Source organism: Tachypleus tridentatus, unplaced genomic scaffold (assembly GCF_004210375.1).
Source record: "Tachypleus tridentatus isolate NWPU-2018 unplaced genomic scaffold, ASM421037v1 Hic_cluster_2, whole genome shotgun sequence".
Lineage (NCBI taxonomy): Eukaryota > Metazoa > Arthropoda > Merostomata > Xiphosura > Limulidae > Tachypleus > Tachypleus tridentatus.
In genome coordinates, this window is record NW_027467782.1 from 58433896 (window position 1) to 58460537 (window position 26642).

The following is a 26642-nucleotide window of genomic DNA, read 5'->3' on the forward strand; positions in this document are numbered from 1 at the left end:
CCTTTAAATGGGTGATAAGTATATTTATGTATTTTTTTCCAGTTGATATCTATTAAAATATCTTCCCATGCAATAATTTCTTCAGTAGCGGGGATGGAGTTCTGGTGTATTGTCTTAATCAGTCTTTTATCAGGAAGATCATTTAGTGGATAACATTTTCACCATCTGAATCACACATCTCAAAAATAAATTTTGTCGTACCTGTAATTGGGGGAATCTCTCTTTCAACCAAGCCTTTCCATTGTTCTGGAATAGCATCATATAACTATTAGTAATACTGTCTGACTTGGACAGGTATCATACTTTCAGATACATCCTGACATAACTCGATAATAGTTTTTAAGGGAAGCCAACGAGGGACAAATTAGAAAGTGAAGTCCCTTAAGCGAATTAGTCCCGCGCTAATAAAATTTTAATAATAGAATGTGCTTAATTTCATAGTGGGAACAAAAACATTGAGAAATAGTGGTTGCGGAAAAACAATTTTTGTGTTATTTGAGTACCGTGCGCTAAACAATTGTACCACTGGCGATGTTATGGTACATGGAATAGAAGCCTTAGAACACTTCACTATTTCCAAAAAACCTTTGTCCATCAATCAAGTTAACACTAAAATTTCCGAACCCAGAAGGATACTTAATATTAAACGGTTGTGTATGTTAACCCTCATGTAGCTGCAAAAGAAAAACATCGGTTAAGATGACAGAAATATTTTAAAAGTGTTTGATTTTGAATTTCGCTCAAAGCGACACGAGGGTTATCCGCGCTAGCCATCCATAATTTGGTTGTATAAGTTTACGGATTTACAACGTTAAAAGCAGGGATTCGATTACCTTCGGTGGATTCAGATGATAGTCCAGTGTGGCTTTGTTAAAGGAAACGCACACACACTAGAATATTGCAACTGACGGCCACATTATAACGACCCCACGGCTAAAAAGGGCGAAGATGTTTCGTGTATACGGGGATCATAACCAAACAAAGGAGTGTCCATAGATAACAGTGACATTTGTAATAATATTTATATGTACACAAGACATCAAAGCTCTTGACACAAATAGATTAAACTCAGGTTTAACACCAGAAGTATGGTAGAGATACATCGATTGCATATTTCGGAAACGATTTGGTTTGAGTCTTGCGCAAAGATTCATGAGGGCTTTTTGCTCTAGCCGTCTCTAATTTAGCAGCGTAGGACGAGAGATAATGTAAATAGTCATCACCGTCAACACTAACTATTTTTGTAGTCTTTTAACAACGAATATTGGGATTGATTGTCCCTTGTAACACCTCCATGACTCAAATGGCGAACATTTTTGGGGTGATAGGAATTAATACCCGCGACTCTCGGATTACGAGTCGAGTGTCTTAACCACCTGGTCATGCCGGGCCAAAATATCAGACCGTGGATTTCAATTGAAATTATTTGCCTACGTGACAACGAGGTAGAGAACAAAATGGTCATTCCCCAGGTGAGGCTCGAACTCACAACCCCAGCATATCCCACAAGTACTGTCTTATAAGTACCGTGCGCTAACCATTTGCGCCACTGGGGATATGATAGTATTTGCAATAGAAACACTAGAACACTTAACTATTTCCTAAAAACCTTTATCTATTAGCCAAGTTAACACTAAAACTACCCAACCCAGAAGGATACTTAACATTCTTAGACGTAGCCATAAAATCCAATACAGACAACTACCAAGCTTCATACATAACAAAGAATATAATGAGTAGATATTTCTTCATAATAAATTACACCACCCAGAACGAGTTAAAATGGAAACAATAATAGGATAATTAAAGATAATAAATCAGAATTATTCCACTCAGAATGCCATTCAAATAGCACAAAATGACTCTAATACATTACTACTGTGAAACTGATACACCGAATATTACAGTACCAACGTTTTGAAACCACAGAAAACAAGAACTCTGCAGCAACAGCAACAAACATACGAAAATATCCGCAATGAACATTCCTTTCAATGACAACGTAATCACAACCGTAAAGCCATTAGACGGTCTCAACTGACAACCAACACAACATAAGAAACAGGTAAAAAATGAAACGCAAGAGAAAACGCCGTAGAACAAACGTGTCACGCGAAGAACTTGGTTTGTGAAATCTTTGTAATATATGTGGAGACGCATATGTAAGAGAAGCTGGAAGTACTTTAGACACACGTGTCTCACAACACATCAGTACGTTACAGACGTATGACTAACACAAAACCACTTCAACAGAAACACTTCTTGTACAAACAGGGAACCACAAAGACAGAAAACCCATTTTAAGTTTCTACCTTAAAAAATACGAAGGAGTTTAAAGAGAAAAAAATATGTAAACTATATTTATTAAACAAACTAGTCCGTAGATGAACAGAGACACTTGATGGCGTATGTAATTAAACCACCATTCTGAAACAATACACAACACCGAATGATTTTTGACATTAGCAACTAAACCTTTAAACACATTTTATAATGTGTTATACTTCAGCACGTGGTAAGCAAGTTGTAGTCCGGCATTCTCCACTACAAGTAACTGATTAACTTGTACATCATTACAAGTCAGGATTTATGTTAATTAGTGAATTTGCTAACTGAAACTTGAACCTGGTTTTATTGTCTTAATTTTTTTTAAATTTTAACAACCCCTCCACCTTGAAAGTGAACTTTTATTTTGTGCCATTTCCTGGATCACACCTGTTAGGACTTGACTAAGTTTAATTCTACATCGTAGTGGGTGTAAGGTGTAATTAGTACTACATCGTCTATTTAACACCATATATGATGAATTTTTATTTTCTTAACTTAAAGTGCTCATTGTTGAAAAGAACTGCACCCATCACAGGTTGCTTAGTGGTACAGTTACAACACAAAGTGTTCGTACACCTGCATCCCGAGTAGTTTTTTGTTCATAACTTATAAAGTACCACTTATAGGCTAATAGACGTATAATGTATTATAAATATTATACTAACACACGTCTACATGAATTTTTATGTAAATTAAACAACAAATAAACTGTATATAAACAAACAAACAAAATTGGAGGAGCAGAAAGTGTTCGTACAGTTCAGAACGTGTGAAAAAACTGATATTCCTGTGAAAAATTTGTTTAGTTTGGCAAATAAACTACATTATACCATTCCATAACTAGACACTTGGTTCACAATTATTGGAATTTAGCCAGCAAAAAATGTACTTCCGGCAATTTAGCGCCGTCTCCGTCATTATCTGCTTGGTCATCATGGTGAACAGGAAACAACTGTCCAGTGATTTAAAAAATCCGAATTGTTGTAAAACACAAGTTTCGTCTGTTTCTTTCCGGTATTGCTACACAACTTAATGTGCCGAAATCTAATTTCGTCACATTATAACGCCTCCACGGGCAAAAGGGCGAGGATGTTTCGTGTATTCGGGGATCAACACATTTTTGCAGCAAACATCACATTGGAAACCACCTACACACTACTTGTATTTGTCTTACACAACAGTTGTTTTAAACACTTGGTACAAAAAGAACAAAGGAGTGGCCATAGATAACAGTGCAGCAGTGACACTAGAAATCAAAACTCTTGACACATAAAACACGTTTAGTACCAGATGTATGGTAGAGATATATTTATGGCAAATTTCAAATAGTGTTTATTTTGATTTTCGCGCAAAGATTCACGAGGGCTTTCTGCTCTAGCCGTCTCTAATTTAGCAGCGTAAGACAAGAGAGAATATAACTAGCTATCACAGTCCACACAAACTATTGCGCTAGTCTTTTACCAACAAATATTGGGATTGATTGTACTTATAACACCTCCATGACTCAAAGGACGAGCATGTTTAAGGTGAAAGGAATTCATACCCGTGACTCTCGGATTACGAGTCGAGTGTCTTAACCACCTGCTCATGCCGGGCCAAAGTATCAGATCATGGATTTCAATTGAAATTCTTTGCCTACGTGACAACGAGATAGAGAACAAAACGAATATTCCCCAGGTGAGGCTCGAACTCACAACCCCGGCATATCCCACAAGTACTGTCTTATAAGTACCGTGCGCTAACCAATTGCGCTACTGGGAATATGATAGTATTTGTAATAGAAGCACTAGAACACTTCACTATTTCCTAAAAAACCTTTATCTATTAGCCAAGTTAACACTAAACTACCCAACCCAGAAGGATATTTAACATTCTTAGACGTAGCCATAAACATCCAATACAGACAACTACCAAGCTTCATACATAACAAAGAATACAGGGGCGTGGATTTTTTACACTCGATGGGGGGAGATGATTTTTACAACCACTTATATGGACTGTTTAATTTGCAAGTTGGTAATCTCTGATTACGAGAACCTGAAAGCTGTAAACATACAGTCAGAGTAATCTTGTTGGCTCGATACTTCAAGGTTTCCATGCAGGTTTGTGTAAGTGAGGTGTTGTGAACAGTTTTCAAAATGTTAACAGAATAAAGACAAATGTGTCACAAATTAACTGCCACATGAATTTATTCCTGCACACTGCACAGTATAAAGATGACCATCATACTTGATAAGGTTACTAATAACTTTCATTGCATGAATTACGTTTTCAAATATTAATAAAATTAGTAATTACCCTTGATAAGTTTATATGTACCGAAAAACTGTTCATGTTGTCTGATAAAAATAATTAAAATGTCTTTGCAAACTCTTGAAAATTACACATCAATACAAAGTAACACATGGTTATTCATTTGTCCTGTAGTCTACATGTTATCAAACGTAGACCTCCTTTGTGATGATCTGTTTATGAATTCTTTCATAAGCTCTTCTATATTTATCTTGTAGACCTCATCATTGTGAGTGTGACAAACTGCCGCATGGTTGAGGCGGCACTAAGACATAGTTGACCTTAAACACGTTTCCTGCTTTTGTTGTTCCTTTGTACATGGACAACTGAAACTCGAGCCGTTGTGCAGAGATTTCTGGAAGGAAGTTTACAACCGAGTTGTCAATCTTGCCATATTTGATCATGTTCTCAAGTGCCAGGTATTGCATCAAGGCATTGTTGTCTGCATTGAATATAGTGGTCAGATGTTCTATGACTGTGTCCACAAATTCAAAATATTGGCTTCTGCAGTAATCTCCAGCTGTTGCAGAATGGTGTGCTGAGCCATCACCTGTGATCATTCTGGGGGGGGTCTGCGAATGCGTGGTAGTTCAATAGGCACCAGATCTAGGTAAGTTACCTTTTTTCTCAGCTTCATGAAAAATCTTGTTGTAATTTTCCTCTGTTCGCAATACCCGCAATTGCTCAACTGTCATTACAGATGCTTCAATCATGCCAGATACTGTCGCTGATTTTTCTTGAAATACGCGGTTTAGTTCCTCTAATGCAGCTAATGGATGCTGAGCCATCAACAATCCTAAAACTGTCTTTCCTTTGTCAAATCTGTCTAGCAGACCTCGTGCTTTCACTGCTACATCTGATTTATCATTTGCTAATTCAGACAAAGAATCAACAATGTCACTGTAGTGATCATTAGCCCATGTAATTACAGATAGGCGGGACAACCAGCGTTTTGGACACAGTGGGCGGATGTATTTAACTGGACCATTGTGACTGTCTGACGATACAATATTTTCAAAGATTGTCTTGTATTTGCCTGACCTCTGAAGCAAGACACCAAGTTCATGTACCCACTGGATAGAATCTCGAACACATTCACAAGCTTCAACTGCATGTTGCATTCTTATATTAGCCTTGTGTGCTCCGCAGTGAAAAAACAAAGCTGACGGTTGCTTCTCTTTTATTTTTGTCTGGCATCCACTGAATGTACTACTCATGTTAGTGAATCTATCATAAGTTTGTGCTCTTAATCCTGACAGTGGTAACTTGAGTCTAGTCAGTACATCAAGTATAGCTGAGGATATTGTTTCACCAGTTGTATTGGACAAACTGTACAAACCAAGAAATGTCTCAAGGACGTCAATGTTCTCATCTACGTATCGTACACATAATGCTTCCTTTTCGGCACCTGTAACATCCTGAGTGCCATCAACCATTAATGCAAATATTTTACTTTGCTACACTTCGTGTGTTATGTTCCTCAGTATTTGATGGCTGAACATCTCCATTATTACATTCTGAGCCTGGGGTGATGTGAAAGTGGTTTTGTTTGACAAGTAGGCCGTCAACTCAGGATCTTTCTCTTCCAGGAGCTTCATTAACTGCAGGAAGTTCCCCTCCGTATCATTATGTCCACGTAATGCTAAACCTTGACGCAGTAAGAAACGTAAACTTCTGAATATTTTGGCGAGACTTCCTTTGTATTCTTCCTGCTGCTTCTTTTTCCATCATGTAGCTGGAGAGTCACTGGAGTTACATCAAGTGAACCTTCTGGAGATATAGCAAATCTGTGCTGAGAGGAGGATTGGTGTTCGTTAAATTTCTGTTTTGCCTTTTCCTAGTTGCAAAACCGGTGGATATGAAGGAACACTCCACTGGCCACTCAATTTCACTGTAAAAGACCTCTATTTTCCTCCTTGGCACAATGAAAGCATATGACTTTTTTGTGTCTGATTGTCGAAGTGCAACCATGGAAACTTATCAAACAACGTACCCTAGAAGTTGATATCTTGATATTTTGCTTTCTGTCGTGGTATTAGATGTGCGTATGGATGATATGAGCCCCGTTGTAAAATCGAAACTAAAATTAAAGAAGCGGAGGAGGGCGATGTAGGGCACGTCTGGATCCGAGCGGCCCAAACCTGTCGTTAACTGTACACTAAACATTCACTATGGTCAGCACCTTTGGCAGCTGAGGAGAGTAAGACGTTCGACAATAAAACCGGGAAAACATGCATAAGAACAAATAGCGCAGGCAAACCGCACAATATACACATAAGATTGATGCAGCTACAAATGGCCTGCCAGATCTAGATAACAGCAGTTTTCGCGTCGTAGTAATATTTTCGAAGTTCACGCTCTGTTCAATCTGTTGTGATGAAAATTTTACTTAATCGTACATTACGTACAAAACGTAGGTAGATTCTGTGATAGTGCTTGCAAGCCTTGCATGTATACTTAGGCCTACCGACTGATACTTACGAACTATCGCTTAGATAAAAAAGTTTAGAAGCACGCCTATTTTAAAGATGTACATTTTGGCTACTGAAAAAGCCTACATCTAGGCCTAATTATGTAATTCGATTGGTAAGAACACGAGAATTACAAGAACAAACACACAATTTGTAGGCCAGTGATGCAATAAAACAGTTCAACAGACCAAACTGTACAGGGGGGGATGATTGTATGCACCACACACCCCACCTAAAATGAAGGAGGGAGTTATCCCCATTCTCCCAGGATCTACGCCCCTGAAAGAAATTAGTAAGCAGATATTTCTTCATAATAAATTACACCATCCACAACGAGTTAAAATGGAAACAATAATAGGAGAATTAAAGATAATAAATCAGAATTATTTCACTCAGAATGCCATTCAAACAGCTCAAAATGACTTTAATACATTACTACTGTGAAACTGATACACCGAATATTACAGTACCAACGTTTTGAAACCACAGAAAACAAGAACTCTGCAATAACAGCAACAAACATACGAAAATATCCGAAATGAATATTCCTTTCAGTAACAACGTAATCCCAACCGTAAAGCCATTAGACGGTCTCAACTGACAACCAACACAACATAAGAAACAGGTAAAGAATGATACGCCAGAGAAAATGCCGTAGAACAAACGTGTCACGCGAAGAACTTGGTTTGTCAAATCCTTGTAAAATATGTGGAGACGCATATTTGAGAGAAGCTGGAAGTACTTCAGACACACGTGTCTCACAACACATCAGTACGTTACAGACGTATGACCAACAGGAAACCACTTCAACAGAAACACTTCTTGTACAAACAGGGAACCACAAACACAGAAAACCCATTATATGTTTCTACCTTAAAAAATACGAAGGATTTTAAAGAGAAAAAAATATGTAAACTATATTTATTAAACAAACTAGTCCGTAGATGAACAGAGACACTTGATGGCGTATGTAACTAAACCTACATTCTGAAACAATACACAACACCGAATGTTTTTTGACATTAGCAACTACCCCTTTAAACACATTTTATAATGTGTTATACTTCAGCACGTGGTAAATTACATTTACAGAAGACCTTGAAAAGTCTTTTCTTCAGTTTTAATTGTTTAGTTATATAACTGTAATATCTCAATATTGTTGAAATTTAGATTAAATATCTATATATCCAAAAATGTTAGAAAATTACACAGACTTTCATAGGGTGTCCTACCTTTCTAACATAACTGTAGATAAAACACAGGTTTAATACCAGAAATATGGCAGAGATATATAGATGGAATATTTGGTTTATCGTTTTTTGTTTGTTTTGAATTTCGCGCCAAGCTACACGAGAGCTATCTGCGCTAGCCATCTATAATCTAGCAGTGTGAGACTAGAGAAAAGGCATCTAGTTATCACCCCCCATTGATAACTCTTGAACTACTCTTTTACCAACGGATAGTGGGATTGACCGCATATAATGCCCCCACGGCTGAATGGGCGAGCATATTTGGTGCGACGGGGATTCGAACATGCGACCCTCAGATTACGAGTCAAGTGTCCTAACCACCTGGCCATGCTATTTTGACTCTTTTTAGGTGAAGGAGTAAGGTTGGTCATAATACTTATGAGCGAGATAAAGGTAGCATCGGAGAGACAAGCCAGAACCCAAAAAGCAGATGTCAAAGTAAATATGAATATGAACGCGAGACGACCCGAATCAGAGCATGACGATAGTGCTGCCTTGGCTGGGATCTAAAGATGCAACAACACCGGCATATCCGACAAGTACTGTCTTATAAGTACCGTTCGCTTTTTTGTTTTATTATTCAAAACCTCTTGAAGAGGCCTCTTAATCATATATATTACATGCAAAACAAGTACAAAAATCAAATACACGGTTATGCACAATTGAATGCACCGAATACTCTCTCTAATTACTCGTATCAAAGGACACACAATAATGTAACGTTGTAAACAAGGACAAACATGTTTAGAATAAAACTGAAAGAAACATCGACATTATTACGAATAACATACCTGGAATCATCAAAACTTGTTTTCTTTATTAACTGACCTTTATAAAATGACAACAGATTTAAATGTATATTTTTGCTAAACAAAATTATCTTAACAGTCATAACACAATATTTAGCTAATGTAATAAAAAACATACGATGTAGGTTGTCATCTTTTCTTAATCTTTCTAGGATACCCTGTACAAGAATTCTCCATTTCTGATTCAATGCTACTGATTTTGAATGATAAAGGAAAGAGTATTGAAAACTAATGTTCATAAGGGTTGAACCATTGGACACAGACAATATAAATGTCTCACTGTTTTAGTTTCTTTATCACAAAGTGTACATAAACTAGTATCATGTTTTTGCATATGAACAAGTTTATTGTTCGTGATTAAAGCACTGTGATAAAATAAATAATTCACATCAAAAGACAAAGCCTTTAAATGGGTGATAAGTATATTTTTGTATTTTTTTCCAGTTGATATCTATTAAAATATCTTCCCATGCAATAATTTCTTCAGTAGCGGGGATGGTGTTCAGGTGTATTATCTTAATTAGTCTTTTATCAGGAAGATCATTTAGTGGATAACATTTTCACCATCTGAATCACACATCTCAAAAATAAATTTTGTCGTACCTGTAATTGGGGTGAATCTCTCTTTCAACCAAGCCTTTGCATTGTTCTGGAATAGCATCATATAACTATTAGTAATACTGTTTGACTTAGACAGGTATCATACTTTCAGATACATCCTGACATAACTCGATAATAGTTTTTTAAGGGAAGCCAACGAGGGACAAATTAGTAAGTGAAATCCCTTAAGCTAATTAGTCCCGCGCTAATAAAATTTTAATAATAGAATGTGCTTAATTCCATAGTGGGAACAAAAACATTGAGAAATAGTGGTTGCGGAAAAACAATTTCTGTGTTATTTGAGTACCGTGCGCTAAACAATTGCACCACTGGCGATGTTATGGTACATGGAATAGAAGCCCTAGAACACTTCACTATTTCCAAAAAACCTTTGTCCATCAGTCAAGTTAACACTAAAATTTCCGAACCCAGAAGGATACTTAACATTAAACGGTTGTGTATGTTAACCCTCATGTAGCTGCAAAGGAAAAACATCGGTTAAGATGACAAAAATATTTTAAAAGTGTTTGATTTTGAATTTCGCTCAAAGCGACACGAGGGTTATCCGCGCTAGCCATCCATAATTTAGTTGTATAAGTTTACGGATTTACAACGTTAAAGCAGGGATTCGATTACCTTCGGTGGATTCAGATGAGAGTCCAGTGTGGCTTTGTTAAAGGAAACGCACACACACTAGAATATTGCAACTGACGGCCACATTATAACGACCCCACGGCTAAAAGGGCGAAGATGTTTCGTGTATACGGGGATCACAACCAAAGAAAGGAGTGGCCATAGATAACAGTGACATTTGTAATAATATTTATATGTACACAAGACATCAAAGCTCTTGACACAAATAGATTAAACTCAGGTTTAACACCAGAAGTATGGTGGAGATACATCGATGGCATATTTCGGAAACGATTTGGTTTGAGTCTCGCGCAAAGATTCATGAGGGCTTTTTTGCTCTAGCCGTCTCTAATTTAGCAGCGTAGGACGAGAGACAAGGTAAATAGTCATCACAGTCAACACTAACTATTTTTCTAGTCTTTTAACAACGAATATTGGGATTGATTGTCCCTTGTAACACCTCCATGACTCAAAGGGCGAGCATGTTTGGGGTAATAGGAATTAATACCCGCGACTCTCGGATTACGAGTCGAGTGTCTCAACCACCTGGTCATGCCGGGCCAAAATATCAGATCGTGGATTTCAATTGAAATTTTTTGCCTACGTGACAACGAGGTAGAGAACAAAATGGTCATTCCCCAGGTGAGGTTGGAACTCACAACCTCGGCATATCCCACAAGTACTGTCTTATAAGTACCGTGCGATAACCAATTGCGCCACTGGGGATATGATATTATTTGCAATAGAAGCACTAGAACACTTCACTATTTCCTAGAAACCTTTGTCCATCAGCCAAGTTAACACTAAACCTACCCAACCCAGAAGGATACTTAACATTCTTAGACGTAGCCATAAAAAATCCAATACAGACAACTACCAAGCTTCATACATAACAAAGAATATAATAAGTAGATATTTCTTCATAATAAATTACACCATCCACAACGAGTTAAAATGGAAACAATAATAGGATAATTAAAGATAATAAATCAGCATTATTCCACTCAGAATGCCATTCAAACAGCACAAAATGACTTTAATACACTACTACTGTGAAACTGATACACCGAATATTACAGTACCAACGTTTTGAAACTACAGAAAACAAGAACTCTGCAACAACAGCAACAAACATACGAAAATATCCGCAATGAACATTCCTTTCAATGACAACGTAATCACAACCGTAAAGCCATTAGACGGTCTCAACTGACAACGAACACAACATAAGAAACAGGTAAAGAATGATACGCAAGAGAAAACGCCGTAGAACAAACGTGTCACGCGAAGAACTTGGTTTGTGAAATCTTTGTAATATATGTGGAGACGCATATGTAAGAGAAGCTGGAAGTACTTTAGACACACGTGTCTCACAACACATCAGTACGTTACAGACGTATGACCAACACAAAACCACTTCAACAGAAACACTTCTTGTACAAACAGGGAACCACAAACACAGAAAACCCATTATATGTTTCTACCTTAAAAAAATACGAAGGATTTTAAAGAGAAAAAATATGTAAACTATATTTATTAAACAAACTAGTCCGTAGATGAACAGAGACACTTGATGGCGTATGTAACTAAACCACCATTCTGAAACAATACACAACACCGAATGTTTTTTGACATTAGCAACTAAACCTTTAAACAGATTTTATAATGTGTTATACTTCCGGCATTCTCCACTACAAGTAACTGATTAACTTGTACATCATTACAAGTCAGGATTTATGTTAATTAGTGAATTTGCTAACTGAAACTTGAACCTGGTTTTATTGTCTTAATTTTTTTGAATTTTAACAACCCCTCCCCCTTGAAAGTGAACTTTTATTTTGTGCCATTTCCTGGATCACACCTGTTAGGACTTGACTAAGTTTAATTCTACATCGTAGTGGGTGTAAGGTGTAATTAGTACTACATCGTCTATTTAACACCATATATGATGAATTTTTATTTTCTTAACTTATAGTGCTCATTGTTGAAAAGAACTGCACCCATCACAGGTTGCTTAGTGGTACAGTTACAACACAAAGTGTTCGTACACCTGCATCCCGAGTAGTTTTTTGTTCATAACTTATAAAGTACCACTTATAGGCTAATAGACGTATAATGTATTATAAATATTATACTAACACACGTCTACATGAATTTTTATGTAAATTAAACAACAAATAAACTGTATATAAACAAACAAACAAAAAATTGGAGGAGCAGAAAGTGTTCGTACAGTTCAGAACGTGTGAAAAACTGATATTCCTGTGAAAAATTTGTTTAGTTTGGCAAATAAACTACATTATACCATTCCATAACTAGACACATGGTTCACAATTATTGGAATTTAGCCAGCAAAAAATGTACTTCCGGCAATTTAGCGCCGTCTCCGTCATTATCTGCTTGGTCATCATGGCGAACAGGAAACAACTGTCCAGTGATTTAAAAAATCCGAATTGTTGTAAAACACAAGTTTCGTCTGTTTCTTTCCGGTATTGCTACACAACAATGTGCCGAAATCTAATTTCGTCACATTATAACGCCTCCACGGGCAAAAGGGCGAGGATGTTTCGTGTATTCGGGGATCAACACATTTTTGCAGCAAACATCACATTAGAAACCACCTACACACTACTTGTATTTGTCTTACACAACAGTTGTTTTAAACACTTGGTACAAAAAGAACAAAGGAGTGGCCATAGATAACAGTGCAGCAGTGACACTAGAAATCAAAACTCTTGACACATAAAACACACGTTTAGTACCAGATGTATGGTACAGATATATTTATGGCAAATTTCAAATAGTGTTTATTTTGATTTTCGCGCAAAGATTCACGAGGGCTTTCTGCTCTAGCCGTCTCTAATTTAGCAGCGTAAGACAAGAGAGAAGATAACTAGCTATCACAGTCCACACAAACTATTGCGCTAGTCTTTTACCAACAAATATTGGGATTGATTGTACTTATAAGACCTCCATGACTCAAAGGACGAGCATGTTTAAGGTGAAAGGAATTCATACCCGTGACTCTCGGATTACGAGTCGAGTGTCTTAACCACCTGCTCATGCCGGGCCAAAGTATCAGATCATGGATTTCAATTGAAATTCTTTGCCTACGTGACAACGAGATAGAGAACAAAACGAATATTCCCCAGGTGAGGCTCGAACTCACAACCCCGGCATATCCCACAAGTACTGTCTTATAAGTACCGTGCGCTAACCAATTGCGCTACTGGGAATATGATAGTATTTGTAATAAAAGCACTAGAACACTTCACTATTTCCTAAAAAACCTTTATCTATTAGCCAAGTTAACACTAAACTACCCAACCCAGAAGGATATTTAACATTCTTAGACGTAGCCATAAACATCCAATACAGACAACTACCAAGCTTCATACATAACAAAGAATACAGGGGCGTGGATTTTTTACACTCGATGGGGGGGAGATGATTTTTACAACCACTTATATGGACTGTTTAATTTGCAAGTTGGTAATCTCTGATTACGAGAACCTGAAAGCTGTAAACATACAGTCAGAGTAATCTTGTTGCCTCGATACTTCAAGGTTTCCATGCAGGTTTGTGTAAGTGAGGTGTTGTGAACAGTTTTCAAAATGTTAACAGAATAAAGACAAATGTGTCACAAATTAACTGCCACATGAATTTATTCCTGCACACTGCACAGTATAAAAGATGACCATCATACTTGATAAGGTTACTCATAACTTTCATTGCATGAATTACGTTTTCAAATATTAATAAAATTAGTAATTACCCTTGATAAGTTTATATGTACCGAAAAACTGTTCATGTTGTTTGATAAAAATAATTAAAATGTCTTTGCAAACTCTTGAAAATTACACATCAATACAAAGTAACACATGGTTATTCATTTGTTCTGTAGTCTACATGTTCTCAAACGTAGACCTCCTTTGTGATGATCTGTTTATGAATTCTTTCATAAGCTCTTCTATATTTATTTTGTAGACCTCATCATTGTGAGTGTGACAAACTGCCGCATGGTTGAGGCGGCACTAAGACATAGTTGACTTTAAACACATTTCTTGCTTTTGTTGTTCCTTTGTACATGGACAACTGAAACTCGAGCCGTTGTGCAGAGATTTCTGGAAGGAAGTTTACAACCGAGTTGTCAATCTTGCCATATTTGATCATGTTCTCAAGTGCCAGGTATTGCATCAAGGCATTGTTGTCTGCATTGAATATAGTGGTCAGATGTTCTATGACTGTGTCCACAAATTCAAAATATTGGCTTCTGCAGTAATCTCCAGCTGTTGCAGAATGGTGTGCTGAGCCATCACCTGTGATCATTCTGGGGGGTCTGCGAATGCGTGGTAGTTCAATAGGCACCAGATCTAGGTAAGTTACCTTTTCTCAGCTTCATGAAAATCTTGTTGTAATTTTCCTCTGTTCGCAATACCCGCAATTGCTCAACTGTCATTACAGATGCTTCAATCATGCCAGATACTGTCGCTGATTTTTCTTGAAATACGCGGTTTAGTTCCTCTAATGCAGCTAATGGATGCTGAGCCATCAACAATCCTAAAACTGTCTTTCCTTTGTCAAATCTGTCTAGCAGACCTCGTGCTTTCACTGCTACATCTGATTTATCATTTGCTAATTCAGACAAAGAATCAACAATGTCACTGTAGTGATCATTAGCCCATGTAATTACAGATAGGCGGGACAACCAGCGTTTTGGACACAGTGGGCGGATGTATTTAACTGGACCATTGTGACTGTCTGACGATACAATATTTTCAAAGATTGTCTTGTATTTGCCTGACCTCTGAAGCAAGACACCAAGTTCATGTACCCACTGGATAGAATCTCGAACACATTCACAAGCTTCAACTGCATGTTGCATTATTAAATTAGCCTTGTGTGTTCCACAATGAAAAAACAAAGCTGACGGTTGCTTCTCTTTTATTTTTGTCTGGCATCCACTGAATGTACTACTCATGTTAGTGAATCTATCATAAGTTTGTGCTCTTAATCTGACAGTGGTAACTTGAGTCTAGTCAGTACATCAAGTATAGCTGAGGATATTGTTTCACCAGTTGTATTGGAAACACTGTACAAACCAAGAAATGTCTCATGGACGTCAATGTTCTCATCTACGTATCGTACACATAATGCTTCCTTTTCGGCACCTGTAACATCCTGAGTGCCATCAACCATTAATGCAAATATTTTACTTTGCTACACTTCGTGTGTTATGTTCCTCAGTATTTGATGGCTGAACATCTCCATTATTACATTCTGAGCCTGGGGTGATGTGAAAGTGGTTTTGTTTGACAAGTAGGCCGTCAACTCAGGATCTTTCTCTTCCAGGAGCTTCATTAACTGCAGGAAGTTCCCTCCGTATCATTATGTCCACGTAATCCTAAACCTTGACGCAGTAAGAAACGTAAACTTCTGAATATTTTGGCGAGACTTCCTTTGTATTCTTCCTGCTGCTTCTTTTTCCATCATGTAGCTGGAGAGTCACTGGAGTTACATCAAGTGAACCTTCTGGAGATATAGCAAATCTGTGCTGAGAGGAGGATTGGTGTTCGTTAAATTTCTGTTTTGCCTTTTCCTAGTTGCAAAACCGGTGGATATGAAGGAACACTCCACTGGCCACTCAATTTCACTGTAAAAGACCTCTATTTTCCTCCTTGGCACAATGAAAGCATATGACTTTTGTGTCTGATTGTCGAAGTGCAACCATGGAAACTTATCAAACAACGTACCCTAGAAGTTGATATCTTGATATTTTGCTTTCTGTCGTGGTATTAGATGTGCGTATGGATGATATGAGCCCCGTTGTAAAATCGAAACTAAAATTAAAGAAGCGGAGGAGGGCGATGTAGGGCACGTCTGGATCCGAGCGGCCCAAACCTGTCGTTAACTGTACACTAAACATTCACTATGGTCAGCACCTTTGGCAGCTGAGGAGAGTAAGACGTTCGACAATAAAACCGGGAAAACATGCATAAGAACAAATAGCGCAGGCAAACCGCACAATATACACATAAGATTGATGCAGCTACAAATGGCCTGCCAGATCTAGATAACAGCAGTTTTCGCGTCGTAGTAATATTTTCGAAGTTCACGCTCTGTTCAATCTGTTGTGATGAAAATTTTACTTAATCGTACATTACGTACAAAACGTAGGTAGATTCTGTGATAGTGCTTGCAAGCCTTGCATGTATACTTAGGCCTACCGACTGATACTTACGAACTATCGCTTAGATAAAAAAGTTTAGAAGCACGCCTATTTTAAAGATGTACATTTTGGCTACTGAAAAAGCCTACATCTAGGCCTAATTATGTAATTCGATTGGTAAGAACACGAGAATTACAAGAACAAACACACAATTTGTAGGCCAGTGATGCAATAAAACAGTTCAACAGACCAAACTGTACGGGGGGGATGATTGTATGCACCACACACCCCACCTAAAATGAAGGAGGGAGTTATCCCCATTCTCCCAGGATCTACGCCCTGAAAGAAATTAGTAAGCAGATATTTCTTCATAATAAATTACACCATCCACAACGAGTTAAAATGGAAACAATAATAGGAGAATTAAAGATAATAAATCAGAATTATTTCACTCAGAATGCCATTCAAACAGCTCAAAATGACTTTAATACATTACTACTGTGAAACTGATACACCGAATATTACAGTACCAACGTTTTGAAACCACAGAAAACAAGAACTCTGCAATAACAGCAACAAACATACGAAAATATCCGAAATGAATATTCCTTTCAGTAACAACGTAATCACAACCGTAAAGCCATTAGACGGTCTCAACTGACAACCAACACAACATAAGAAACAGGTAAAACATAATACGCCAGAGAAAACGCCGTAGAACAAAGTGTAACGCGAGAAACTTGGTTTGTCAAATCCTTCTAAAATATGAGGAGACGCATATTTGAGAGAAGCTGGAAGTACTTCAGACACACGTGTCTCACAACACATCAGTACGTTACAGACGTATGACCAACACAAAACCACTTCAACAGAAACACAGAAAACCTATTTTAAGTTTCTAACTTACAAAATAGGAATGATTTTGAAGAGAAAATATATGGAAGTTAAATTTATTAAAGAATTTAATCCGTAGATGAACACTTGATGGCATATGTAACCAAACCACCGTTCTAAAAACAATACGCAACACCGATACACTTGACACCATTACTTTCAGTTTAACACTTGCATACTGTGAAGTATCACACAGTCTTACAATCCGTTTATAACCCTTAAGTATACTTTATGTCCTTTCAACTTATTACTGTTTCTTAGCAACTTGTATTTTCTGTTTATTTGTTTTTTAACTAATTATAAAACATATTGTAATTCTTTTTTATTTTTATCTATCACAAAATAGTCATTTATGTAATATGTCAGTACAGCTGCATGTTTAGAGTTATAACTACACTATTAGAGTGTTAATAATGTAACGAATATTATAATATTAAACGGTTGTGTATATTAACCCTAATGAAGCTGAAAAGGAAAAACGTCAGTTAGATAAAAAATATTTTATATATGTTTGTTTGTTTGTTTTCGAATTTCGCGCAGAGCTACACGAGAGCTATCCGCGCTAGCCGTCCATCATTTCGTAGTGTACAACTAAAGGGAAAGTCCTCCGCTAATACACCGCTAAATTTTCGGATTTACAACGTTAAAATCAGGGATTCGATTAACTTCGGTGGACTCAGATGAGAGCCCAGTGTGGCTTTTCTAAAGAAAACACACACACACTAGAGGGAAAGCACCAATTCGTCATCACACACTGTCAACTGTTGGCTACTCTTTTATCAACTAATATTACAACTGACCGTCACATTATAACGTCCCCACGGGCCAAAGGGCGAGGATGTTTCGTGTATACGGGGATCAAAACATTTTTGCAGCAAACATCACATTAGAAACCACCTACACACTACTTACATTTGTCTCACACAAAGATTCATGAGGGCTTTCTGCTCTAGCCGTCTCTAATTTAGCAGCGAAGGACGAGAGACAAGGTAAATAGTCATGACAGTCAACACTAACTATTGTTCTAGTCTTTTAACAACGAATATTAGGATTGATTGTCCCTTGTAACAACTCCATAACTCAAAGGGCGAGCATGTTTGGGGTAATAGGAATTAATACCCGCGACTCTCGAATTACGAGTCGAGTGTCTTAACCACCTGGTCATGCCGGGCCAAAATATAAGACCGTGGATTTTAATTGAAATTCTTTGCCTAGGTGACAACGAGGTAGAGAACAAAATAGTCATTCCCCAGGTGAGGTTGGAACTCACAACCTCGGCATATCCCACAAGTACTGTCTTATAAGTACCGTGCGATAACCAATTGCGCCACTGGGGATATGATATTATTTGCAATAGAAGCACTAGAACACTTCACTATTTCCTAGAAACCTTTGTCCATCAGCCAAGTTAACACTAAAATTTCCCAGCCCAGAAGGATACTTAACATTAATCGTTTGTGTATATTAACCCTCATGTAGCTGCAAAGGAAAAACGTCGGTTAAGATCACAAAAATATTTTATACGTGTTTGGTTTGAATTTCGCGCAAAGCTGCACGAGGGATATCCGCGCCAGCCATCCATAATTCAGTGGTGTAAGTCTACGGATTTACAACGTTAAAATCAGGGATTCGAATACCTTCGGTAGACTCAGTTTAGAGCTTAGTGTGGCTTTGCTAAAGGAAACACACACACACACTAGAGGGAAAGCAGCAATTCGTCACCACTCACCGCCAACTCTTGGGCTACTCTTTACCCACAAATATTGGAAATGACCGTCACATTATAACAACCACACGGCTGGAATGGCGAGTATGTTTGATGTATACGGGGATCAATACATTTTCCAGCAAACATCACATTAGAAACAACCCACACAATACTTACATTTGTCTTACACAACAGTTATTTTAAAAAAACTTTGTACAAACCAAACCAAGGAGTGGCAATAGATAACAGTGCAGCAGCGACACTAAAATTCAAAACTCTTGACACATATACAGGTATGTGAAAAAGTCAGGACACCCTATGAAAGCCTGTGTACTTTTGTAACATTTTTGGATACATAGTTATTTAATTTCAATATCAACAATACTGAGAGATTATAGGAATATAACTAAACAATTAAAACTGAAGAAAAGACTTTTAAAATCTTCTATAAATGTAATTCTACAAAAATGCATATTCTAACTGAGGAAAAGTTAGGACAACCTCACATTTATATCCACTTAAAATAGCTCAACTCACACACAAATGTATCATACCAGGTGCACATGATTAGAAGATCGGTACTCAGCATTTTGAATGAAGCTTGATCTATTTAAACCTCAGACATTTAGTTTGGTGTGCTCCTGACTGTTGAAGTGAGAGTGAGCACCATGGTGAGAGCGAAAGAGCTGTCTGAGGCCTTCAGAAAGACAATTGTAGCACCTTTTGAGTCTGGGAAGGGTTTCAAAAGATCCCAAAGATATTGAAATCAACCATTCCACTGCCCGGAAAATAGTCAACAAGTGGAGGGCTTTCAAAACAACTGCCAACATGCCCAGGTCTAGTCGTCCAAGCAAGTTCTCCCCGAGAGCAGACCGCAAGATGCTAAAAGAGGTCTTCAAACACCCTAACATGTCATCACGGGACCTACAGCAGGCTCTGGCTACTGTTGATGTGAAAGTGCATGCCTCTACAATCAGAAAGAGACTGCACAAGTTTAACTTGCATGGGAGGTGTACAAGGAGGAAACCTTTGTTCTCTAAGAGAAAATTCAAGACCAGACTTAAGTTTGTCAGAGAGAATGTAGACAAAGACCAGGTCTTCTGGAATAATATTTTTTGGACAGATGAGTCCAAAATTGAATTATTTGGACACCAGAACAGAGGACGTGTTTGGCGTAAACCAAATACTGCATTCCAGGAAAAAATCTCATACCAACTGTGAAGCATGGAGGTGGAAGTGTCATAGTTTGGGGCTACTTTGCTGCAGCAGGACCTGGACAGCTCACAATTATAGAATCCACCACGAATTCCACTGTGTATCAGAGAGTGCTTGAGGATCATATGAGACCATCTATATGAAAATTAAAGCTGAAGCGGAACTGGACCCTGGAACACGACAATGACCCAAAACGTACCAGGAAATTCACCAAGGACTGGTTGAAAACTAAGAAATGGAGAGTCCTGGAATAGATGGGTCAAAGCGCAGATCTTTATCGCATTGAGATGCTGTGGGGTGACTGGAAACGAGCCGTTCATGCAAAAAACTCCTCAAACATCTCACAGCTGAAAGAATTCTGCATTGAGGAGTTGGTCAAACTTCCTTCAAACCGATGTCAGAGACTGGTAGATGGCTAAAAAAATCGTCTCACTGCAGTTACTTTAGCCAAAGGGGATAACACTAATTATTAGGGGGTAGGGTGGTCCTAACTTTTTCCTCAGTTAGAATATGCATTTTTGTAGAATTACATTTACAGAAGACCTTGAAAAGTCTTTTCTTCAGTTTTAATTGTTTAGTTATATAACTGTAATATCTCAGTATTGTTGAAATTTAGATTAAATATCTATATATCCAAAATGTTAGAAAATTACACACACTTTCATAGGGTGTCTTACCTTTTTCACATAACTGTAGATAAAACACAGGTTTAATACCAGAAATATGGCAGAGGTATATAGATGGAATATTTGGTTTATCGTTTTTTGTTTGTTTTGAATTTCGCGCCAAGCTACACGAGAGCTATCTGCGCTAGCCATCTATAATCTAGCAGTGTGAGACTAGAGAAAAGGCAGCTAGTTATCACCACCCATTGCTAACTCTTGGACTACTCTTTTAGCAACGAATAGTGGGATTGACCGCACATTATAACGCCCCACGGCTGAATGGGCGAGCATATTTGGTGCGACGGGGATTCGAACATGCGACCCTCAGATTACGAGTCAAGTGTCCTAACCACCTGGCCATGCCATTTTGACTCTTTTTAGGTGAAGGAGTAAGGTTGGTCATAATACTTATGAGCGAGATAAAGGTAGCATCAGAGACAAGGCAGAACCCAAAAGCAGATGTCAAAATCAGAACATGACGATAGTTCTGCCTTGGCTGGAATCTAAAGATGCAACAACACCGGCATATCCCACAAGTACTGTCTTATAAGTACCGTGCGGTTTTTTGTTTTATTATTGAAAACCTCTTGAAGAGGCCTTTAAATCATATATATTACATGCAAAACAAGTACAAAATCAAATGCACGGTTATGCACAATTGAATGTACCGAATACTCTCTCTAATTACTCGTATCAAAGGACACACAATAATGTAACGTTGTAAACAAGGACAAACATGTTTAGAATAAAACTGAAAGAAACATTGACATTATTACGAATAACATATCTGTAATCATCAAAACTTGTTTTCTTTACTAACTGACCTTTATAAAATGACAACAGATTTAAATGTATATTTTTGGCTAAACAAAATTATCTTAACAGTCATAACACAATATTTAGCTAATGTAATCAAAACATACGCTGTAGGTTGTCGTCTTTTCTTAATCTTTCTAGGATACCCTGTACAAGAATTCTCCATTCCTGATTCATTGGTACTGATTTTGAATGATAAAGGAAAGAGTATTGAAAACTAATGTTCATAAGGGTTGAACCTCTGGACACAGACAATATAAATGTCTCACTGTTTCAGTTTCTTTATCACAAAGTGTACATAAACTAGTATCATGTTTTTGCATATGAACAAGTTTATTGTTCGTGATTAAAGCATTGTGATAAAATAAATAATTCACATCAAAAAAGACAAAGCCTTTAAATGGGTGATAAGTATATTTATGTATTTTTTTTCCAGTTGATATCTATTAAAATATCTTCCCATGCAATAATTTCTTCAGTAGCGGGGATGGAGTTCTGGTGTACTATCTTAATCAGTCTTTTATCAGGAAGATCATTTAGTGGATAACATTTTCACCATCTGAATCACACATCTCAAAAATAAATTTTGTCGTACCTGTAATTGGGGGAATCTCTCTTTCAACCAAGCCTTTCCATTGTTCTGGAATAGCATCATATAACTATTAGTAATACTGTCTGACTTGGACAGGTATCATACTTTCAGATACATCCTGACATAACTCGATAATAGTTTCTAAGGGAAGCCAACGAGGGACAAATTAGTAAGTGAAGTCCCTTAAGCGAATTAGTCCCGCGCTAATAAAATTTTAATAATAGAATGTGCTTAATTCCATAGTGGGAACAAAACATTGAGAAATAGTGGTTGCGGAAAACAATTTCTGTGTTATTTGAGTACCGTGCGCTAAACAATTGTACCACTAGGGATGTTATGGTACATGGAATAGAAGCCCTAGAACACTTCACTATTTCCAAAACCTTTGTCCATCAGTCAAGTTAACACTAAAATTTCCAACCCAGAAGGATACTTAACATTAAACGGTTGTGTATGTTAACCCTCATGTAGCTGCAAAGGAAAAACATCGGTTAAGATGACAAAAATATTTTAAAAGTGTTTGATTTTGAATTTCGTTCAAAGCGACACGAGGGTTATCCGCGCTAGCCATCCATAATTTAGTTGTATAAGTTTACGGATTTACAACGTTAAAAGCAGGGATTCGATTACCTTCGGTGGATTCAGATGAGAGTCCAGTGTGGCTTTGTTAAAGGAAACGCACACACACTAGAATATTGCAACTGACGGCCACATTATAACGACCCCACGGCTAAAAGGGCGAAGATGTTTCGTGTATACGGGAATCACAACCAAACAAAGGAGTGGCCATAGATAACAGCGACATTTGTAATAATATTCATATGTACACAAGACATCAAAGCTCCTGACACATATAGATTAAACTCAGGTTTAACACCAGAAGTATGGTAGAAATACATCGATGGCATATTTCGGAAACGATTTGGTTTGAGTCTTGCACAAAGATTCATGAGGGCTTTTTGCTCTAGCCGTCTCTAATTTAGCAGCGTAGGACGAAAGACAAGGTAAATAGTCATGACAGTCAACACTAACTATTGTTCTAGTCTTTTAACAACGAATATTGGGATTGATTGTCCCTTGTAACACCTCCATGACTCAATGGCGAGCATGTTTGGGGTAATAGGAATTAATACCCGCGACTCTCGGATTACGAGTCGAGTGTCTCAACCACCTGGTCATGCCGGGCCAAAATATCAGATCGTGGATTTCAATTGAAATTCTTTGCCTACGTGACAACGAGATAGAGAACAAAACGAATATTCCCCAGGTGAGGCTCGAACTCACAACCCCGGCATATCCCACAAGTACTGTCTTATAAGTACCGTGCGCTAACCAATTGCGCCACTGGGGATATGATAGTATTTGCAATAGAAGCACTAGAACACTTCACTATTTCTTAAAACCTTTGTCCATCAGCCAAGTTAACACTAAAATTTCCCAACACAGAAGGATACTTAACATTAATCGGTTGTGTATATTAACCCTCATGTAGCTGCAAAGGAAAAACGTCAGTTAGATAACAAAAATATTTATGAATTAGGCGCAAAGCTGCACGAGGGATATCCGCGCCAGCCGTCCATAATTTAGTGGTTTAAGTCTACGGATTTACAATGTTAAAATCAGGGATTAGATAACCTTCGGTGGACTCAGTTTAGAGCTTAGTGTGGCTTTGCTAATGAAAACACACACACGAGGAGGGAAGCAGCAATTCGTCACCACTCACCGCCAACTCTTGGGCTACTCTTTACCCACAAATATTGCAAATGACCGCAACATTATAACGCCCCACGGGCAAAGGGCGAGGATGTTTCGTGTATTCGGGGATCAACACATTTTTGCAGCAAACATCACATTAGAAACCACCTACACACTACTTGTATTTGTCTTACACAACAGTTGTTTTAAACACTTGGTACAAAAAGAACAAAGGAGTGACCATAGATAACAGTGCAGCAGTGACACTAGAAATCAAAACTCTTGACACATAAAACACACGTTTAGTACCAGATGTATGGTAGAGATATATTTATGGCAAATTTCAAATAGTGTTTATTTTGATTTTCGCGCAAAGATTCACGAGGGCTTTCTGCTCTAGCCGTCTCTAATTTAGCAGCGTAAGACAAGAGAGAAGATAACTAGCTATCACAGTCCACACAAACTATTGCGCTAGTCTTTTACCAACAAATATTGGAATTGATTGTACTTATAAGACCTCCATGACTCAAGGACGAGCATGTTTGAGGTGAAAGGAATTCATACCCGTGACTCTCGGATTACGAGTCGAGTGTCTTAACCACCTGCTCATGCCAGGGCCAAATTATCAGATCATGGATTTCAATTGAAATTCTTTGCCTACGTGACAACGAGATAGAGAGAACAAAACGAATATTCCCCAGGTGAGGCTCGAACTCACAACCCCGGCATATCCCACAAAGTACTGTCTTATAAGTACCGTGCGCTAACCAATTGCGTCACTGGGGATATGGTATTATTTGCAATAGAAGCACTAGAACACTTCACTATTTCCTAAAAACCTTTATCTATTAGCCAAGTTAACACTAAAACTACCCAACCCAGAAGGATACTTAACATTCTTAGACGTAGCCATAAACATCCAATACAGACAATTACGAAACTTTATAGATAACAAAGAATACAGGGGCGTGGATTTTTACACTCGATGGGGAGATGATTTTTACAACCACTTATATGGACTGTTTAATTTACAAGTTGGTAATCTCTGATTACGAGAACCTGAAAGCTGTAAACATACAGTCAGAGTAATCTTGTTGCCTCGATACTTCAAGGTTTCCATGCAGGTTTGTGTAAGTGAGGTGTTGTGAACAGTTTTCAAAATGTTAACAGAATAAAGACAAATGTGTCACAAATTAACTGCCACAAGAATTTATTCCTGCACACTGCACAGTATAAAGATGACCATCATACTTGATAAGGTTACTAATAACTTTCATTGCATGAATTACGTTTTCAAATATTAATAAAATTAGTAATTACCCTTGATAAGTTTATATCTATTGAAAAAAACTGTTCATGTTGTTTTCTAAAATAATTAAAATGTCTTTGCGAACTTTTGAAAATTACACATCAATACAAAGTAGCACATGGTTATTCATTTGTCCTGTAGTCTACATGTTCTCAAACGTAGACCTCCTTTGTGATGATCTGTTTATGAATTCTTTCATAAGCTCTTCTATATTTATCTTGTCAACCTCATCTTTGTGAGTGTGACAAACTGCCACATGGTTGAGGCGGCACTGAGACATAGTTGACCTTAACCACGTTTTCAACCGTCTTAATGCAGAAAAGCTGCGTTCACATTCGCAGCTGGATACTGGACATACAAACAAAATTTTCATGAGAAGAAAACTTCCTTAAACATCTGCTGGCTTGTTTCATGCATTTTACAGTGAGCCTCCTTCGCACCTTTCAGAGATACTGCTTTTGTTGTTCCTTTGTACATGGACAACTGAAACTCGAGCCGTTGTGCAGAGATTTCTGGAAGGAAGTTTACAACCGAGTTGTCAATCTTGCCATAGTTGATCATGTTCTCAAGTGCCAGGTATTGCATCAAGGCATTGTTGTCTGCATTGAATCTAGTGGTCAGATGTTCTAGGACTCTGTCCACAAATTCAAAATATTGGCTTCTGCAGTAATCTCCAGCTGTTGCAGAATGGTTTGCTGAGCCATCACCTGTAATCCTTCTGGGGTCTGCGAATGCGTGGTAGTTCAATAGGCACCAGATCTAGGTAAGTTACCTTTTTCTCAGCTTCATGAAATATCTTGTTGTAATTTTCCTCTGTTCGCAATACCCGCAATTGCTCAACTGTCATTGCAGATGCTTCAATCATGCCAGATACTGTCGCTGATTGTGCTTGGAATGCATGGTTTAGTTCCTCTAATGCAGCTAATGGATGCTGAGCCATCAACGATCCTAAAACTGTCTTTCCTTTGTCAAATCTGTCCAGCAGACCTCGTGCTTTCACTGCTACATCTGATTTATCATTTTGCTAATTCAGACAAAAGAATCAACAATGTCACTATAGTGATCATTAGCACATGTAATTACAGATAGGCGGGACAACCAGCGTTTTGGACACAGTGGGCGGATGTATTTAACTGGACCATTGTGACCGTCTGACGATACAATATTTTCAAAGATTGTCTTGTATTTGCCTGACC

At 37.8% G+C, this 26642-nt stretch overlaps 7 non-coding genes across 7 annotated transcripts; all 7 read right to left on the reverse strand.

Moving 5' to 3' along the window:
* Positions 1–1464: 1464 nt before the first annotated feature.
* On the reverse strand, positions 1465–1556 carry TRNAI-UAU (transfer RNA isoleucine (anticodon UAU)). Its single transcript is given in 2 exon segments — positions 1465–1500; positions 1519–1556. It is a non-coding gene; the product is annotated as a tRNA-Ile (tRNA).
* A 2441-nt stretch (positions 1557–3997) lies between these two features.
* Positions 3998–4089, reverse strand: TRNAI-UAU (transfer RNA isoleucine (anticodon UAU)). Its single transcript is given in 2 exon segments — positions 3998–4033; positions 4052–4089. It is a non-coding gene; the product is annotated as a tRNA-Ile (tRNA).
* Positions 4090–11017: 6928 nt separating this feature from the next.
* On the reverse strand, positions 11018–11109 carry TRNAI-UAU (transfer RNA isoleucine (anticodon UAU)). Its single transcript is given in 2 exon segments — positions 11018–11053; positions 11072–11109. It is a non-coding gene; the product is annotated as a tRNA-Ile (tRNA).
* Positions 11110–13527: 2418 nt separating this feature from the next.
* On the reverse strand, positions 13528–13619 carry TRNAI-UAU (transfer RNA isoleucine (anticodon UAU)). Its single transcript is given in 2 exon segments — positions 13528–13563; positions 13582–13619. It is a non-coding gene; the product is annotated as a tRNA-Ile (tRNA).
* A 5072-nt stretch (positions 13620–18691) lies between these two features.
* TRNAI-UAU (transfer RNA isoleucine (anticodon UAU)) lies at positions 18692–18783 on the reverse strand. Its single transcript is given in 2 exon segments — positions 18692–18727; positions 18746–18783. It is a non-coding gene; the product is annotated as a tRNA-Ile (tRNA).
* Positions 18784–23701: 4918 nt separating this feature from the next.
* Positions 23702–23793, reverse strand: TRNAI-UAU (transfer RNA isoleucine (anticodon UAU)). The gene is given in 2 exon segments: positions 23702–23737; positions 23756–23793. It is a non-coding gene; the product is annotated as a tRNA-Ile (tRNA).
* Positions 23794–24830: 1037 nt separating this feature from the next.
* On the reverse strand, positions 24831–24923 carry TRNAI-UAU (transfer RNA isoleucine (anticodon UAU)). The gene is given in 2 exon segments: positions 24831–24866; positions 24886–24923. It is a non-coding gene; the product is annotated as a tRNA-Ile (tRNA).
* Between the last annotated feature and the right edge of the window lie 1719 nt (positions 24924–26642).